Raw genomic sequence first — 21,112 nt, 5'->3', positions numbered from 1 at the left:
GATCGTAAAACTCTGTGCGTAAATCCGACATTTATACTTAATTTAGCGCTCAAGATTTATAAGTTTTAGCTCTATAAACTTTTTATTTGACGCAAAGCATTTCCGTTTTCTTTATTGTCATACCAGTGTATTGTAATTCCCAACAGTAGAGTGTGGATTGAAAAATATTTTAAATTTCATTACCATATTAATCTCAATTTTTTTTCTCACTTTAATTATACATAATAATTCATTTTCAAGAATATAAAAAAAAGAAACGAAAAAAGATTAATTCCTCTTGAATAATAAAAATTTTCTCATATAGAAAAAAGCTGCTTGCTGTGCATAATTCTTCTCTTCAAAAAGAAAAGTCATTTTCAAAAAGAAATTTCTACTTCAAGAAATACGTTTCTCAAAAAAAAAAATGAAAATGACATAAAGAAAAAAATGACAGAAATTTAACTACGTCTGAGTATGAAAAAGTTTTTTTCTCTCTATGCAAAAATGGTTTTCATTTTTTTCTTCTTTTTTTTCATCTTTTTCGGGGAGTGTTAAAACAGATTAAAAGATATGTTTTCGCTCAAAATGAAATAGCTTAAGTTTTCAAAGTTAAGAGTTGAAGTCTGAAAGTGTTGAAGTTAAAAGAAAATTTTTCTAGAAAGACTCTTCTAGAAGTAAAATCTAGTTATGCCACTCTATCATCCAACTTTCAAACTCCTCGATATCCAGAAAAACTTGGGAGTAAAGTATGTTTTCAACCTCTCAAGAGAATTCACCTTAAATTTTCTAAACCCTAAGAATTAAAGAACGGAATGGAAACCGATCCAAGAATCATAAGGGCAAAAGAAAAGTTTATTTTTCACTTTGGATACCTATAATACATTATATATATATAAGTGCGCGAGCGCGCTTCCTGCACCTTTTCTTATAGAACCACAGAAATTCATCTACTTCACAAAACTTAATGTAATAACTGAAAGAGAATTTTCAAAATTAATTATCTTCGTTCAACTCTCGCTAAATAAATTCGAAGGCAAATAAATTCCACTAGGAAGTAACTGGCGAGCAGAGAATGAAACCACATAAAAAAATTTGTAAATTTTAGTGCAGAATTTGTTAATATACTTTAAATTAGTTACTTTAAAAAAATATTTATTGCATTTTGATTTATGCAATTTACTATTTCATTTATACAATTTATTGTTTTATTCATGCATTTTATTATTTTATTCATGCATTTCATATAATTTAATTCCAATCATATAATCTTTTACGCATTTGCTATAAAAAATTTACTTTATTAATGTTTAATTATTTAATTTACTTCACTCTTCAAATTCAGTTACGTTGCTGGAAAATTTCATTCTTATTTTTCCCTAATTTCGAAACAGAATTTTGAATTCTTCTCTGAAGTCCGATTATAACTTATTTTCATAAAACTCAATTAGTTTAAAAAACTTACAAAAACAAAAACTCGATTATTTAAAAACAATTTTACAAAATTATACAAAATTATTCTAAATAACAAACTCCTGTCAATGGAACTACGAAATTTAAAGTGTTTGCGGAAATTTGTCTATAAATATGATCCACAAGTTCAGATGAACGAAATATTTTGTATTAAAAATATTTTCATAAATTACTGATTTGAATAAAAATTTAAAACACAAATTCTACATTTAAAAACTTTAAAAATTAATTTTTTTGATAGTGACACAAAAATATTGTAATAAAAATTGAATTTGAAGAAAAAATAAATAAATTTCGTTCATTTGAACGTTCAAAACTTTAGGATCATCTATAAATTACTAACGATGAGAATTAACTTATTTCCAAAAATTTAATTTCAAATTTTTTCAAGTATAAAATTCTTCGAAACTATTGAATTTTTATTAATTTTAAATCTTTTGAAATATAAATAATGTCAAAATATTAATTGTAACTCCTTCAAAATACAATTATTTTTATATACAATTTGTGGCTGTTCATAAAATTTACTGAATTTTTATTTATTTTCTCTTTCAAAGTAAAATTTTGTTAAATCTTTAAAATTTCAATTTGTTTCAAAAACTTTAATAAAATTATCTAACAAAATTCGTCTTTTCAATAAAAATTTATGAATTTTTTTTCAAAATTTGCCTAATAACTTGTATGTACACAAGTATTCAATTATTATCTTAAAAAAATTAAATTAAAATTCTTTAATCTAATTTCTTTAATTTTCCAATAAAATCCTTTGAAACTAAAATTACATTTCAAGTTTTCAATAATTTTATTATTAAAATTATTAAAAATTTAATTAAATTAATTAATAAATTTAAATTTTCAAATTAATTTTGAAAATTTAAAAACTTTAAACTTTAAATTCTTTTGAAAAAAATTAATCAAAATCTTCTCGAAGATAATTTAATTTTTGAATATATTACATTAAAAAAATTTGAGAACAATTAAAATTCGGTTTATATTTAATGTAGGGAATTTAAAATATTTTTTCCTTGAAAATAGAAAATGTTCTTGAGACTTATTTCCCTGGAAGTGTCTCTCTTATGAAATATAAAGAACAATTTTTCATATAAAAAAGACACTTTTTTAAAAACAAAAGGGCTTCTTTCCGAAAAGGTGTAATACGAAAAAACGGTTTATATTTAATATAGAAAATGTAAAATATTTTTCCATGAAAAAAGAAAATGGTCTTGAGACATATTTCCCTGCAAATATCTTTTTTATGAAATATAAAGGACAATTTTTATATAAAAAGGGCACTTTTTTTTTTTAAAAAAAGGAATTTCATTTCTCTGAATTTTATACTGAATAATTCAAATTTCTTAAAATCATATTAAAATTGGAAAATAAGTTTTCCAATTCATTCCAAAAAAATTTTTGGAAAGATCCACAAATTGCATCTAAAAAGTAACTGAATTTTTAAAGATTAACAATTAAATTTTTTGACATTAATCGTTTTATTTGAAAAGATTTAAAATTACTCATTTTAAATATTGTTGTAATTAATTATTTAAACAGACATTTTTTATTTTTTCACAGCACTTTTAATTTTTAAAACTTTTATTTTATAAAGCTTCTAAAAATTCATATATTTTTAAAAATTTATAAATTGAACTTTTCAAAAATACAATCTTCTCTAGAATATGTTTAACTAAGTTTCTTCTTAAAATTAATTATTTTTCGTACATTCAAAATTGTTTTTTGAGAATTTATTTATTTAAAAAATTCAATTCAAATATGTCCAAAATTCAATTATTGGCGAAAATAAAAAAAAAATTCTTTAAATTCAGGTCTATTTCAAAGTTTTTAATATTAAAAAAATTCGAAAGAATTTTAAATATTTAAGATTTTTAATTGGCACTAAATACAAGAATTTTCGTAAATTGTCTATGGAATGAAAAAAATTTTGAAATAGTTACCAATAAAGATAATTCGAAATAAAGCAAGAACTATAAACTACACAAAAAGCAACAGACATTTCGCGCTTGTTAGTTCAAACCCAGCCACCAGATGCGCTAGTTTAGCTAAAATCCAAATAACCGTAAATTTCGACAATTCTAAAAACAATTATTGTTTTTGTTTCGAAATTATCTCCAAACTAGAAACAATTTCTCCGGAGGTTATTAAGGAAGAATAAAAAGAAGAAGAAGAAGAAGAAAAGGAACAATTTCACACCAAATGAAGTGAAATGCGATAAAAAAGGATACTCCAAAAAAAGAAGTAATGACAAGAAACGCTTGAGGGACAAGAAGGTACACAAAGTTTTGTTTCTTTTTTTTGCTGTTTATAATTGAAGGTGTAAGTTGAAGGAAAAATTGTATAACGTCTAGCGAGTCATTAAACATTTAGTGAAGAAAAAAACGAACAAGTGGGCGCATATACACGTATATATTTCGAAGGCGAAAGAAAAGTGAAGGAGTCAGAGTCGCGGCGACCCAGAAGTTGAAGTGGTTTGCCTGGGACTTTACCAACTTTTTCTCCTTTGAAGATGAAAGATATTAATTAAACTGTCACGGCCACGAGGACCAACTTTATTTTACCACTTACAAGTTTACCACTTTGCTTTTCTACAAGCAAACCTCTTACAAGTCTAAAAGTCTTGCGCGCGCGATTCTGTTCATGCATTATTATAATATTCTCTCCTCCCTTATTTCTTCCTTCTATATCGCTTTTCCTCCTCATCCTCATCCCCATCGTCGTCGTCATCATGCGCAAAAGGTGGTTTCTCGCTTTCAATCCGTGACTATTAACCCTCGTCGAATTATTACTGGTTCCGCAAACTCCAAATGAAAATTATACCAATTGTGAAACGGACCGTAAAATATATACACGAGAAAGGTTAATATTCGCGGTCATCTGTAATCCCTTTACGAAATGTTATCGTTTATCACCCATTTCAACCTTGACCGAGATAATAAAACATCAAAATTTAATTCATATACACCTACCAAACTAAATTTCTACATATGAAGGAACATCATTTTAAATCGCAAATACAATTATTCATTACACTTGCAATTACATTGCAATTAATGAAAAATTAAATAAAAACTATTTTTCTTTTTATATATTTGTAGTTATTTTATAATTTTACTTATTATTCTTTTTTCTTCAAGGTTGACAAAAAAATTTAATTTTGTTTTTCCCTGACTTTTTCCCGATTTCCAGACAAAATTATAACTTTTTTCCGTGACCTTAATATTCCGATTTATGTACTTTAAAAATAATTAGATACTCAAAAAAATGTTCTATTACATTTGTTTACAAATTTCTTCAATTGCAAAAATTATTCGAAATCATCAATAACTTCAGTTTTAAATAAATATTTAATATTTTAGTCATTATTATTTTTCCATAGTAATTAAGATTTTCAAAAATTAAAAATTCAAACCTTTTGAAATTCAATAAATTATAAAAATAATGTCATACAATTTAAAAATATCGATCACTCAGAATCTTCGACACGAAGTTATCGATTTCTTCATGTTTTATAATAATTCAAAGATGACCGAGTGAAAAAATCATTATCAATTATAAAAATATTGTTACTGTAATTTCTTAAAAAGTATTTTCATCATTTCAATTTAATTATTATTTTCTAGAATTTTTAACTAAAATTCTTCTTTAAATCAATTATTTTTAATAATTTTTGAAAAAGTTCTTCATTGAGAATTTTCAAAACCGATTAAGTTTACAATTCAATTTTACGAAATTTTGATTATTCACAAATTCTTCAATTAAATATATTAGAAAATAAAAAATTTTAATTATTTTAAAAAAGATCTATTCTAAAAAAAATAAAAGTATGAAAAATTTATATTTTCAAAGATTTTAATTTGAAACCTTTTCAAAATTCAATCATTTCTAAAAATTCACGCTATATTGCTTTTAATATTAAATTATTATCTACAATTTTAATAGAAATTAATTTTTAAATCAATTTTTATTAGAAAATTTTGCAAGAATTCAATTATGTAAATACAAAAATAAATAATTTATTGAATAATTAAATGTTTCTCAAAATTAAATTCCGATAAAGAATTTTATCAACAAATTTTTAAATAATAGAATTCTTTTGAAGAGTTATAATTTTTAATAGAATTTTTAAGAATAATTGAATTCTTTTAGGAAATTTAAATAAAATCATAGTGAAAATAATTGAAATTCTGCGATGAGTTTAATTATTTATGAAAATAATTTAATTCCTAAGAATAATTTTATTATTTATGAAAATAATTAAACTCTTGAAAAGAATTTTCATATTTATGAAAATAATTGAATTATTGCAAAAAGTTTTATAAAAATTTTTAAACAATTGATATTTTTTGAAGAAATTTATGAAAATATTCTATTTTAAATAATTGAATTTCTGTGAAAAATTTTTATTATTTTAGAAAATAATTGAATGTTTATGCAGAATTTTACCAATATTTTTTCTAAATAATTAAAATCTTTTAGATTAGGTTTATTAAAATAGTAGATATTGAAAATGATTAAATTAAGAAAAATTTTTGAAAATTGAAATTCTGTTATGAATTTTATTACTTTTAAAAATAATTAAATTCTTATGATATGAATATTATTATTTATGAAAATAATTGAATTTTGAAATGAGTTTTATTGAAATTCCTGAAAATAATTGAATTTTTGGGAAGAATTTTAATAAAAATTTTTAAAAAATTACATTTTTCGAGGAATTTGATTAAAGTTGTATTAAAAATAATTGAAATTCTGCAGCTTTATTATTTATGAAAATAATTGAATTCCTAAAAAGACTTAAATGCCTGTAAAAAATTTTATTATTTATAAAAATAATTCAATTATTGTGAAGAAATTTATAAAAAATTTGTAAATAATTGAATTTCTGTGAAATTTTTATTATTTATGAAAATAATTAAATGTTTTTGAGAAGAATTTTATTAAAATTTTTGTTAAATAAATTGAATTATTTTGGAAAATTTTATTAAAATAGCAATTCACTTTTTTTTTGGATTTTTAACTAAAATTCTTCTATAAATCCATTATTTTTATTTTTAATAATTAATTAAATATATATGAAAAAATATAACTAATTTCAAAAGAATTTGAATTTTTAAATTATTAAAAAATCTAATTCAAAATTTTCTGTGAATTCTAAAAATTCAATTTTTCCAATACTTTTAATTAAATTCTCTAACTTTTCCCTGATTGCCCTGAACAATTTTACTTTCCCTGACTTTTATCTGAATACCCTGACATATGGCAATCCTGTTCTTTATTCTTTTTTATTTTTTTTCATTCTCTTATTAATTTTAATTTTACATCTTCAGTTCGAATATTTGTTTTTAATAAAAAAGTTCAATTCATTAAAAAAATTTCCATAAGAAGAAATTAATCACTCTTCCTTTCGGGAGGAGAAATTTTTTCATTAAGGTCATGTTATTCAGTGGTCACGTGTTCCCATAGTAAAGTATATGGAGCACGTGACCACTGAATAACATGACCTTAAGTACTGTGTATAAGCTTAAGGTAAAAACAAAATTATCAGAATGCAAAAATTCCTTTCGATGAGAAGATAAAGAATGTAATTCAAATTCCTAACATTCGAGACGACGCGACGTTGAAAATTCCAGTCTCTATTATTTTCGAGTATCTAATTTTTTTCCAATACGTCCCTCTAAATAGTTTGTTTCATGAAAATAATGTAATTACAAATCTTTCAAAATTGGATAAAAATTATTTTAAGCAATAAAAACTCTACATCAATCATTAATTAAAAAAAAAAATAATTACAAAACAGTAGTAATAAATCAAAAATATTACAAATTAATGTTAATTAATTACTAATATATTAATATATTGATAATTACATAATTAATAATATATAATTGATAATTACATAATTAATAATATATAATTAATAATACATAATTAATAATTTATAATTAATAATTCATAATTAATAATTTATATATAGTTAGAAAAGTTAATAACAATACAAATTATTAATTAAATAATTCATATTAAATATTAAATAAAATGTAATAGACATCACAAAAACAATAATTAAATTATATAATTGTGTATTAAAAAAAAAAATTAAACAAATTAAAGTATTAATTTTGAATAAACAATCAATAAAGCTAATTAAATTAAAAAAGTTGTGTACGAGAATTCAAAAAGAAACATAACGCTTTTTAATTTGAAAAATTTTTGAGGAATGTAGAGGGTTTCTTACAATATAATAAAAAAGTTATTTGTCAGATAACATCGAAGTGAAAGATATTTGAAAGTTTCTAAAGAGGATCTTATGCAAATTTATCTCAAGTTTTATAGAATGTTTGATTTAAAAGTAGATTAAAGCCCTTTTTGGATCGTGTTATTTAAGACCTTGCTTCAAAAGTTTTAGCATGAATCTTATCCAATTCTTTTCAAACTATTGAAGGCTCATTTGTCTCAGTTCATCTTCATTTAAAATTGTTTTGTTCTCAATTTTCGATATGAGCTTTGAAAAACTTTTTCAATGAAGCTAATAATTTTTAAAGTAATTTTTTTTTAAATCAGAATCAAATAATTAAATAAATAATAATTATATAATTGATAATTTAAAATAAACTTAATTAATAATTGAACAATTTTCATTCTACTTAGATAAACAATTGATTATTCACCATCTGAATGGAAAGATGTTTGAATGAAATAAAACAGCAACTTTAAATATTAATTGAATATCGAATTCAATTGAATTTAAATAATTTACACACTTCCGTGTGTTACTAACATTCTAAATTTATATGTATCGCTGTTCTTACAAAATTTATAGAAATTGAATTTTTTAATTTTAAATCATCATTAATTAAATTTCCTTTGCAAAAAATGATAAGAAATATTTTTCTTTATTCTTTTATTTTATAAACTTGAATAAGTTTGAAGTAAATAATTAATTATTATTTGTGTTATTTATTAATAATTTTATTACTTTGTAATTATAATATTTATTTACTTATTATTTACTAATTGATAATTATTTTTTTACTCGTTATTACTTTATTTTATAATTATTATTTACTAACTATTAATAATTATAATAAATTAATATATTAATTTATTATTAAATCAATATTTCAAAATTTGAAAGATTATTACGCCGGATGTTTATTATTTTAGCTCATTTAGAATATAATCCAATGACGTTACGTTTGGTCATTTAAATTTCAAATATTGGCAATTAAAAATCAATATTTTAATTGTTTATGTTTTTACGTATGTAATTAAAAGAAAGAAATATAATAAAAAAATAGTAAAAATAATAAGAAAAATAGTAAACAAAAAATGATAAAAAAGAAGTAAAAAAGTAAGAAAAAGTAAGAAAAATAAATAAGAACAGGCACTAATTGTAGTGAAAAAATAAAAATATTTCAACTTAATGAAAAATAATAAAAAGTTAAGAAATAAAAAACAAATTAAAAGTCTATGTGTGTGTAAAAGAACGCATATAAATAAATAATTAACTTAAACTTTTGACTGTAAAAGATTTTGACAATAAAATGTTTTGATTGTTTCGTGTAAAAGTGTTTTGAATACAAATTGAAATGTATTCTGGCTGAGAAATAACGTTGAATTTTCAGTCTTAAAACAGCTTTTACAACTGATCTCGTGCTGGCATTCCAGCATTTTCTATTCAGATCGTTTTTTCAGGACAAAAGGAAATCCGACGAGTTGCGGTTTTTAGCTTGAGGCCATTTAAAGTGAAAGGCTCAACGTCAGATATGAATAACATTTTATCAGTTTTAAGATAATTAAATACCCCTTTGCAAAAAAAAAAAACAAACAAAAATGTTATTATACATCTTGTTTTTTTGTTTAACGGTAAAAGAAGAAGAAAAATTATAATAAAGTATAGAAAAGCAAAATATACTTGTAAAGGTGAAAATAAAGAGAATAATTGTTTCGAAAACAATAGATACACATTGAATGGACTTGATACTTGTAAGAAAGTTGGTTATTTATGAAAATTTATATTAAGAGATAGATATTGGTTCTTTAATTAAGAGTAAATTTTTCATAGTTATTTGTATTTTGTATGAAAAATAAAAGAATCTGTTAATTATTTACTACGCTGAAAATTTTTTATTTAATTCAAATAACCGATTTTTTGGAAGCATATACCGATTAATTGTTTAAATAAATTTTGTTCAGTGTATTAATTATAATTATTATTAATTATTAATTTGAATGAAAATTGTTATTCCCATTCAATGCAATATAATTATTTAAAAAATGTAATTTTATTAAAAATAAATTAAAATTAAATTATTAATAAAATTTTCGAAAAATAATAAGAAATGATAATTATTAATTTCAATGAAAAATATTATTCCCATTAAATGGAATCAAATTGTTAACAAAATTTATTTTATCAAAATTAAATTAAATTTAAAAAAAATTAATGTAAATTTTTGAAAAATTAGAAAAAAAATGTATAATAATATTTACAATAATAATAAATTATTATTAAATATTAATATTGTAATTATTATTGTTTATTTGTATCAAAAAAATATTGTTTTGCATTAAAAGCACTTTTTATTTGGAAATTATGCCCAGGGGTTGACTATCTAAACGTACGGCACTGATAATGTTTAAATATTTTTATTCCCATTCAATGCAATAATATTGATAAATTTTTGTGATTTTATTAAAATTAAATTGAAATTAAAAATAAATTATTAATAAAATTACCGAAAAATTACAAGAAATTACGATTATTAATTTAAATTCTAATTAATTAGTTTATAATTATAATAATTAATTAAAAAAATTAAATCCTATTCAATAGAATCGAATTATTTATAAAATTTAATTTTATTACAATTATATTAAATTTAAAACAAAATTGAAAAATTAGAAAAAAAATTTTATTGAAAAAAATTATTATTATAACATTATTATAATAAGAAATATATTAGGGGAATGTAGTCAAGGTTGGTCTACTGTCTAGGTAGGCCATCGCGATTTTTTGGACAAGTTCACTAGCGCCACCTACGCGCATGCTTGTCGAAGCTTGTCTTAGTGTAACCTAACTTTTTGTTCAATTACATTTTCGGAAAATCGAAAATTGTGTTTTCTGTGACGTCGGTACAAAAAAAGCTCAAAAAAAGTTTTGTGCATAATGTGAAAAACCATTAATAAAAGATAAAAAACAAATTGAATCGTCAAGGCAAGTATGCAGAAAATTTGTGGGACTCATGGTTGAAAGAAAAACAAAGTAAAAAATCGAATCCCGAAACGTATTTCTTTATGGTTACAACAATTCGGTAATGTTACTTACTGTCAAGGTCGGCCACTATGTGTTTAAAATGCGCAAAGATGAGGACGAGCTACTTCATTTGCAAAAACTGCAATTCTGTATAACTCATAATATAATTGATCATCTTATTAATATTTTTATTTAATTTTATTAATATTTTAGTGCAAAACTTTTTTTTATTTATATTTATTTTTTTATATTGTTTATTGTTATTATTTTGTTATTTCATTAAGTTACAAACTGTAAACAATAAAGAATCAATTTTCCGTAACTCCAAACATGTTATTTTATTTTTTAACGATTAATGCCCTTTGAATTTTAAACATGGCCGACCTTGACTGTAATGGCCAACCTGGACTACAAATTTTTTTTTTTTTAAATCTTTATAACTTTTTCATTTTTAAACCTGTCAATTTACTTTGTACAGAAAAAATGTTCCTATTAAACAGGACTTTCCAACCATATACTTCAATTGTCCAAATTCATTTTTAAAAAAAAGTTATAAACAAAAGTCAAAAAGGTGGCCGACCTAGACTATGTTCCCCTATAATTGTTAAATATATATATTAAATATACTATTTATCAAATATTATTGTAATAATAAAATTATTCTTATTTATTTGTATCAAAAAAAAATATTATTTTGCATTAAAAGCACTTTTTGTTTGGAAATTATGCCCAGGGGTTGCCTATCTAAACATACGGCACTGATAATTGTTGAAAATTTTTGTTCCCAATCAATGGAACCGAAGTATTAAAGAATTTTTAATTTTATTAGATAGAATTAAATTAAAAAGAAAATTATCAAAAAAATTTCATTGTAATAAAGAATTATTGTCTTTTGTCAAATTGAAATATTATTATAATATTATTGTTATTGAATATATATTAAATAATATATATAATATATTAAATATTATTTTAGTAATATAATAATTATTTATTTGTATAAAAAAACTCTTTTTATTTTGTGGTTATGTTAAGGGGCTAAATATCTATATATACGGCACTGGTAATTGTTGCTGTCAACATATGTGGTTGGAAAATCACTAGAAACAAAATTCTTATCACGATTGTTTAATGTAAATTAAATAAACTTATAGGAAATAAAATTAAAAAACCTGGAATTTATCTAGTTATATTATAGACACGCAGGAGAAGGGGGGGGGGGAGTCAGAGAAAAAACACCACTTAAACGATTGGAATTCAGAAACAAATCTAAAAAGAATCAATTATCCGAAAATTTCACTCTAGTGGGCGGAAAAATATCACAGATTCATTAACGATTAGGAGAATAATTGACTTTTCAACATTTGTCTGCATTTGTCGATGCAATGTGAAACAATGAATCGACGCATATTTCTGTAATCAGATCTAAAATCTGAGAAAAGCAAAAAGAACTTACGGAAAACTAACCTTTTTTAATCCAAGAAAGGGCAACAGGATTTGTTTTTCTTCTTTTTCGTTTTCAAAATAAAAAAAAAGAAAAGCAGACACAATGCTGCGACTTCTGATGTCACGACTAATAGAAACAAAATGGCCGTCGACTGTAGTGTAGCTTCCAAGCGGCAAATTTCAGAACTAAATACTAAATCGATAACCACGGTCGATAACTGTTGTAAAGTACGGAATTGATAATATCATTAAATACTTGGCGGTGAGGGGGGGGGGGGGGATCAATATTGTTTTGTGTTTTTTTTCATTATTAAATTCACTGATTTTAGAAAAATAAATTAAAGAATCTAGAATTTAGCTCAATTTATTGCTACTCGGCGGGAGGGGGAAAAAGAGGAAAAAACCATTTACACAATTTACTCTAAATAATAATTAAAATGTTAAATTTAAATAATTAAAACAAGAATAAACAAAATTTCCTCGCTATTGGATGGAAAAATAAGACAGATTAATTATTAATAATTAGGAGAATAACTGACTTTTCAATATTTTGTCGATGCAATGTGAAACAATGAATCGACGCATATTTCTGTAATTAGATCAAAAATCTGACAAAAGAAAAAAGAACTTACTGCAAACTAACCTTTTTTAATCCAAAACAGGGCAACACGATTAGTTTTTCTTTTTTTCGTTTTCAAAATAAAAAAAAAAGAAAGCAGACACAATGCTGCGACTTCTGACGTCACTACTGAAAGAAACAAAATGGCCGTCGACTGTAGTGTCGCTTCCAGGCGGCAAGTTTCAGAACTAACTACTAAATCGATAACTACGGTCGATAACTGTTGTTAAGTACGGAAAAAGAGGAAAAAATCATTTACACAATTTACTTGAAATAATAATTTAAACAAGAATAAACAAAATTGTCATGTCATTAGATGGAAAAACAGCACAGATTAATTAATGATTAGGAGATTAATTGACTTTTCAATATTTTGTCGATGCAATGTGAAACAATGAATCGACGAATTATTTCTGTATAATCAGATAAAATATCTGAAAAAACAGAAAAAAACTTATGGAAAACACTAACCTTTTTTAATCCAAAGCAGTACGATGCATTCTTGACTTTATTTTCGTTTTCCTTTTATTATACAATCAAAAAAGTTGAGAGTAGATACAATGCTGCGACTTCTGACGTCACGACTGAAAGAAACAAAATGGCCGTCGTTAGTAGTGTCGCTTCCAAGCGGCGACTCTCGGAACTAAGTACCAATCGGTAACTACGGTCGATAACTCTCGTAAAAAATATGTTATCGATAATTGATAACGTTTCTATCAAATTTTAGGGGGAGGGGGTCAAAATTCGCACTACAATATTAATAATTTTCAAACTAATTGAACTAAGGAAATTTAATTAATGAAATCTAGAATTTAGCTCAAGTCAGCGCTACATTGTTGGGGGAGGGGGAAAGCGTAATTTTAACAATAATTTTCATCAAATAATCTTAAATCGAAATAATTAAAGCAAGAATTTATTAGAAAAACACTTTTAAACTATTGAAACAGGGTAAAATTTACACGGATTGATAAAAGATTCGGAGCAAAATTGACATTTCACTATTTGGTCGACGCGACGCAATGTGAAACATGTCATTATTTCTCAATTATATCTAAAATCTGAGGAAATCAGAAAAAATTTATAGAAAACACAAACCTTTTTTAATCTAAATCAGGACATCATGATTCATTCTTGATTTTATTTTTGTTTTAATTTGCGAATCAAAAAACGTGAGAGTAGGAACAATGCTCTCACTTGTGACGTCACGACTGGAATGAACAAAATGGCCGTCGTTCGATAGTTCGATACTCTGTTTTATCGACAAAATTGAACTAATGGCGGGTTATTTGAATTGATTTTTGAATTAATTTAGAAAAAGCTCACTAAAAATGCAAGTTTTTAAAAGAATATTTTATAAAAATTATAGGCAACATGTTAAAATTTGTTAAATAATAACTTTGCAAATTATATATATTAAATTTTTCAATTGAATAAAAAATTTAACAAAAAATAAAATAATCTTAATGCGAAAAAAATAAAATAAAAAATTTAACAAAAAGTAAAATAAAAAATTTAACAAGAAATAAAATAAAAAATTTAACAAAAAATAAAATAATCTTAATACGAAAAAAATAAAATAAAAAATTTAACAAAAAATAAAATAATCTTTATACGAAAAAAATTAAATAAAAACTTGAATAACTTTAATAAAAAATAAAAAATAAAATAATTTTAATAAAAAAATTAAATACAAATTAAAATAACTGTATTAAAAAATTAAATAAAAAAATTAACCAAAATAGCAAAAAAAAAGGAATAAAATTTACAATTGTAAAATGAAAAATACCTGAAGGCAAAATAAATAATATAGTAAATATTTGAAATAAATTTTTTTGAATGCACTGTTTAAATATTTCGCTTATTGCTAATTTCATAATTATAATTTTAAATTTAACAGTATACTCGATGACATAAAATTCTCTTATGGGGATTCATTGTTATGTGAATATAGAAACCAATTTTGTGAATAATTATTATTTCGTTTCACCGGAAGGCAGTAGATAAACGAGTCATAAATAAAAATGAAGAGTCAAAAATCTATGCATAACAATTTACTCCAGAGAATTTTTTTTTAATTACTAATATTGTTTTAAAAAACATTTCAATTTCTCTGTCAAGGAACAATGTTTTGAATATTTAAAAAAAAAATTTTAAAAAAAATGGTTCAATAATTAATAAATATTTGAGTCATAAATTATTTGGTAATAAATATTTAGATATTTATTCATTTATTTATAATAAATTTTATATTTATAATTTATAAATTTAAATATTTAAAATATTTCAAAAGGGGCCATTCAAAGATGCATAAGATGCATAAAATGTCTTACATATAAGCCCATAGTTAACCTCAAAACCTTTTTCCCAAAAAAATATGATGAAAATGTGTACGAAGATACTTTAAACATCTTAAATTAAGATATTTCAAATAACTTAAAAGTGACTACCAAAACATCTTAAATAAGATACTTCTTTTTGCAGTGTGGTCCCAAAATAAGTAATATGAACTAAAAAAATTTATTTGAATCAAATAATTTTCATTTTCGTAAATAAAAATTTAATTAAATAAAAAAACAACTCCAAAAAATATATTAAAAATTAAATAGTGATTAAAAATATTAAATTAAAAAAATATTAATTTCCTTTTATACTTATTATTTGTTAATTAATTAGTAAAAATTAATAAATAGATAAGATTCTTTAGAAAAAGTAGATAAGTATTAATAAAATTCTCCAGTAAAATTTTAAGCATAATTTTTCATTAAAAAGAGTGGGTAATATAATTACATGGAATTTCTTGTAAGATTTTCTTTGGCAGAGCGGAAACACGAAATAGCAGATTTCATGAGGCGCGCGAGACTGTGCTAATTTTCAGTAATTACGATTTTCCTCATTCTCGTTGCACTAAAATCCCAGGAGATAAAAAATTTAAACTATTTTTTATCTTAGTCAATTAAAAATTTGCAATATTACTCAATTCAATATTCAATAAAAATTAGAAATAATTAAGTCAAGAATTATGAAAACTTTGTCAAATTTAAATAATAATTTAATAAAAAAAATTAAACATTAATAAAAAAGAATTATTTTTCTATTTTTAAAAATTTTTATAAAGGGTATTTAAACCATTACGATTATTTATTATAATCAAGTGATACTCAATAAACGATAATTCAAGAAAAATAATAAAAAAACAATTTTTGAATAAATGGAATTTGATAAAAGAATTTATTTAAATCAAATAATATTTATTTTCATAAATTTAATTTCATAAAAATTTCATTTTAATAATTTGGTGATTATTTACTTCATTTATTTATTTCTAACAACAATTTCAATTTAATAATATATTTATTTAAATAAAAATATTTATTGTAATTAAATAATACTAAATAATTTTTGAATAAATGAAATTTAAATAAAAAATTATTTTATTCAAATAATATTTATTCTTTAAATAAACATTCTTGTAAATCAATAAATAAATAAAATAAATGATTATTTTCATAAATAAAAAAATACTTAAAGCAATTTATTTTTTAGATAAAAATTTATTTTAATCAAATAATATTTATTCTTTGAAGAAAATATTTTTGTAAATAAATAAAATAAATAGATTTATTTTTCTAAATAAAAATTTATCTAAATTCTAAACAAAATAAATTCAGTTAATTTGGCTCTTCACGAGACAAATATAAATTTTTTTCTAGAATGATAATACATTTGACATTTATATTTCTCGCAATTTTTCTTTCAACTCACGGCAATTCAATTTTCTTCAAATTTAAAGTGAATCCCTCATCTATATATATATATATATATATATGCATACCACTTTTACTGTTCAAAATGTAATATTCATAAAAAAAGGAAGAAATGCATTTTTTCCAGTAAAATGATCCTTGCAGTTAAATTCTGAAAAAGTATATCTATATATATATATATGTATCTTCAGCGAAACACGAGTTTCAGTTTTGATGGACTGTTTCAACCGAATGGCCAACTGAAACGTGCGAGTAGACGTTCGGAAAACTTTATTTCAAAGTTTTTTTTTCTTTTTCTTTTCTTTTTTTTTTTTGTCAAAAGTTTTTGATCACTAGTTGTATTAACTCGTGTAGTTCTGTTCACCAAGATCTAGTAAGTGCTAGTATAACAAGTATCTAACTTTTCAGTGGATCTTAAGTATCTAGCTCTTACTAGCAGCAAAAAAAAAATAATAATAATAATTATTTATTTTCAATTTTATGTAATTGAAATTTAAAAAAATATTTCGGTATTATTAAAATTATTTCAATTATTCAAAATTAATTCAATTTTAAAAGAATTGCGCGTTTACAATTTTTATAAGTAGATGAACTTCAAAAGATTTTGATTTAAAATTTTGTAAAATTTTAATTTTAAATGAATTCAATTAAAAATATAAAAAAACTTAAATTTATAATTAAATAATAAAGAAATTAAAAAAAATTTTTTTTTTTTAGATATTATGACAGTAGATAGGAAATAATTATTAAAAAATAATTAATAAAGTAAAAGTAGAATTTATAATAACAGAATTCAAAATATGAAAATTAATCAAAATTAATATATTAAATTATTAATTAATTAATTAATACTTTTTTCAATTTTTTGTTTATGTAATCAAGAGTATAACCCGTTGAACTTGTAATAAATAAAAAAAGAAAATCAAATTTGAAATTAATGTACGAGGTATAAAAATTAAAGAGAATAACGTTTATATTCTTCTCAAGAGGATATAAAATCCACGAAAATAATTGCAGGAGATAAAAATGACAAAATGTGGCAATAATGTAATGAGACACTAAACAAAAGACTTTCAGCTAATTAGAGACAACTTTTTTTTTCCCCACACACAAAAGATTACAATTTCCGTCTTCTTAAGATAAAAGCATTGAAATTCAATTTCTTTCTTTTTTTTTCTTTCACTCTTTTTTTTTTTTGTTAAAATATAGCGGCTAATTTCAAAGAAGTTACTCGATTTGTCTGTGGAGAGTTTTCAAAGAAAGAGAGTAAAAGCAAACTCATCAAAGTTTGATTAAAAAAAAATTTACTTTTTTTTTGACATCAAAGGCCGGAGATTCAATTTATTAAAAAATTACGAATTTGAGACAAATTAAATTATGTCAAAAATCTTTTTCTCTTGTTTCAAGGAATTATTAAGTATAGAGGAGAGAGGAGACAAATAAAGAAAGTTTCTATATGTATATATAGAAGATACAGTGTATATATATTTTTCCTGACAAATAAAAATTAAATGATTCATTTCCTTTTAGCGGTCTTATATATAAGAAACTTTTTGATTAATTAATATTCTTTCTCTTTTTTATTTTCTTAATAAGAGTTTTTTTTAAAGTAACGAGAACATAGTCGATCATGATTAAGAGGAGTTCATTTTATATATATATGAGGGAGGATTATCCTTTTTTTGAAAAATTGAAAATGTAATTAATAACTTAATAATATCTTATAACTTCGCATTTGTCTCGGAGCGTAGTTTATAATCCTTGAGGGAATAATTATTTTCAAGTAGACATAGAATAAATTATTTATTATCTGCTTTAGAATTAATAAATAGTAAAAATTAATGATCTCGAGTATAGTAAAAAATAATTAACTGATTAAAATTGACGGAAAAGAAAATTTGAAATTCGAAATAATTGAAAATAGAAATAATTTTAGTTTATAATTTTATTTTAGTATAGATAAAATTAAAATAATTATTAATTATTAGTGATTTTCATTTATTGATGAAATTTTTATTTTATAAAATAGTTATAGAAAAAATTATTACAAAAATTTAGAGAAATTATGAAAATTATAAAAATTATTTAAATTAAAAATATTGGGAGGGAATTGCAATTTATTTTTAAATAAAAATACACAACTCTAAAGCAAAGTAAAGTAAATTATTTATCTTTCTATTTGACGGGAATTTTTTTTTTCGTATTTGAATGCGAGTATGATTTTTAATAGCTCGCTTTGGAAAGCGGATGCACAATTTCCGAGACTACTTTATTATTTATTAACTTCAATTTCCTTTTTTTTATAATATGTAAAAATATGTAAAATAACAAAAAATATATTAAATTCAAAGAGAAAAAATTTTAAACAATTATTATTAAGTTTTTTAATTGAAAAAAATTCTCTCTAGTATATTTATTTATTAAAACCATAAACAGAAACATTTATTTTCAGCATTCTGTTAATTTATGATATTTAACTTTTTCTATTTCGTTTAATTTAATTTAATTTCGTATATAGTTAAATAAAAAGAATGAAAAAGAGAAATGTATGAGAAAATAAATAAAGAAATGAAAAAAATAGTAATTTAGGTCAGTTTTAGTCAAACTGGCATACTTCGAATAATTATATTTAAAAACAATTTTAAAAATTCTTACTTTTCCTTCACTCCAAAGAATATTTTGATTCAGTTTAAAAATTATTACTCAGAAAAATATTCTATTACTTCTTTTTTTTAATAAATATTTAATGATTATTATTACCTATTTAAAATTAAACAATTTGAAAAAAATTGTTATAAAACATGAGGAAATCGATCACTCCGAGTCTTCGACTCGGAGCAATCGATATCTTCATGTTTTATAATAATTAATTAATTATTAAAGATGATCGACTGATAAAATAATTATTTTATATTATAAAAATATTGTTACTGTAACTTCATAAAATTTATTTTTATCAATTTAATTCAATTATTTTGAACTAAAACTCTTCTTTAAAATAATTATTTTTAATAATTTTTGAAAAATTTCTTTGAAAACTTTCAAATTCTTTTGTTTACAATTCAATTTTACGAAATTTCATAGATTATTCGGAAATTTTTCAATCAAATATATATTAGGAAATAAAAACTTCAAATGATTTCAAAAGTTCCATTAAACTTTTTAAAAAAAATTAAATCTCCACAATTTTCAGTTAAAAGTATGAAAAATTCAAACTTTCAAAGATTATAATTTGAAAGCTTTTTAAAATTCAATATTACTTCTAAAATTAAATAAATTAAATTATAAATTAACTGTTAAATTAGCAGAAACGACTATTTATCAGAAAAATCTGTATATTCTAAAGCAAAAAGTCAATCACTAATTCAAACTAGAAACCATTTTTACTAATTGAAATTTAGAGAGTAATTTAGAGAATAATTGAACATTAGTTCAATTATTATTTAAAATTTTAACTGAAATGCATATTGAACTCAATTTTTATTAGAAAATTTTACAAAAAATCAATTATTTAAATACAAAAATAAATAATTTACTGAATAATCGAATGTTTCTCAAAATTAAATTCTGATAAAGAATTTTATCAACAAATTTTTAAATAATTAAAATTCTTTTGACAAATTTAAATAAATAATTGAATCGTTGTAAAAAATTTGATTGAATTGAGAAAAGTTTTTGAAAATAATTGAAATTTTGCCATGAGTTTTATAAAAATTTTTAAAAATAATTGAATTCTGAAAAAGAATTTTATTATTTATAAAGATAATTGAAATTTTTACGAGAATTTTTTTAAACTTTTGACTATAATTGAATATCTTTGATGAATTTTATTACTTTTGAAAATAATTGAATTCTTGAGACGAATTTTAATAATATATTTCTTTTTAAAATAATTGAATTAAATTAAAAATTAAAATTGGATTGACAATAATAATTAAATGCTAATAAATAAATTATAGAAAGGCTGTTTAAAATAATTGAATTTCTTTGATGAATTTTAATAAAATTATTAAGGATAATTACATTTTTCAAGATATTTCATTAAAATTGTATTCAAAATAATTGAAATTCTACCATGAGTTTTATTATTTATGAAAATAAATGAAAACCTGTATGGAATTTTATTATTTATGAAAATAATTGAATTCCTATTAAAAAAAATGTTATTCTTTATGAAAATAATTGAATTATTGTGAAGAAATTTATAAAAATTTTGTAAATAATAGAAATCCTGTGAAATTTTTATTATTCAATTCATTCATTGAAAATTGAAATTCGAATTAAAAAAAAAATTTCGAAATTAAATTAAAATTTTAAAATTGAATTAAAATTTCGAATTAAAACCTTTTAAAGTTCATCTATTTATGAAAATTGTAAACGAAATTTTTTTAAAATTCAATTAATTTTGAAATATTTAAGTAAAATTAGATTTCAAGAATAAGCACAATTAGAAAACAATTTTCCAGTATTCCGATCAAAATTCCCTGACTTTTCCAGGTTTTTTCAAGATTTATAAAATTCCCTGACATTTCCAGGTTCTCCAGGTTTCTAGGTTGCGTGGCA

The 21,112-nt window shown here is 21.7% G+C and overlaps 1 protein-coding gene and 1 long non-coding RNA gene across 2 annotated transcripts in view; one reads left to right on the top strand and one right to left on the bottom strand.

Annotated features, from left to right (window-relative positions):
- LOC122501185 (neurotrimin-like) overlaps window positions 1-21,112 on the top strand; it is a 156,709-nt gene that overhangs the window by 24,487 nt on the left and 111,110 nt on the right. The gene's annotated exons all lie outside the window — the stretch shown is intronic.
- LOC122501225 overlaps window positions 1-21,112 on the bottom strand; it is a 51,072-nt gene that overhangs the window by 605 nt on the left and 29,355 nt on the right. The window contains exon 2 of the long non-coding RNA XR_006301552.1: window positions 13,257-13,369. This is a non-coding gene — a long non-coding RNA (uncharacterized LOC122501225). The remainder of the gene's footprint in view (window positions 1-13,256; window positions 13,370-21,112) is intronic.

Source organism: Leptopilina heterotoma, unplaced genomic scaffold (genome assembly GCF_015476425.1).
Source record: "Leptopilina heterotoma isolate Lh14 unplaced genomic scaffold, ASM1547642v1 Lhet_103, whole genome shotgun sequence".
NCBI classification, from domain to species: Eukaryota; Metazoa; Arthropoda; class Insecta; order Hymenoptera; family Figitidae; genus Leptopilina; species Leptopilina heterotoma.
This window is presented reverse-complemented; position numbering and strand designations above follow the sequence as displayed.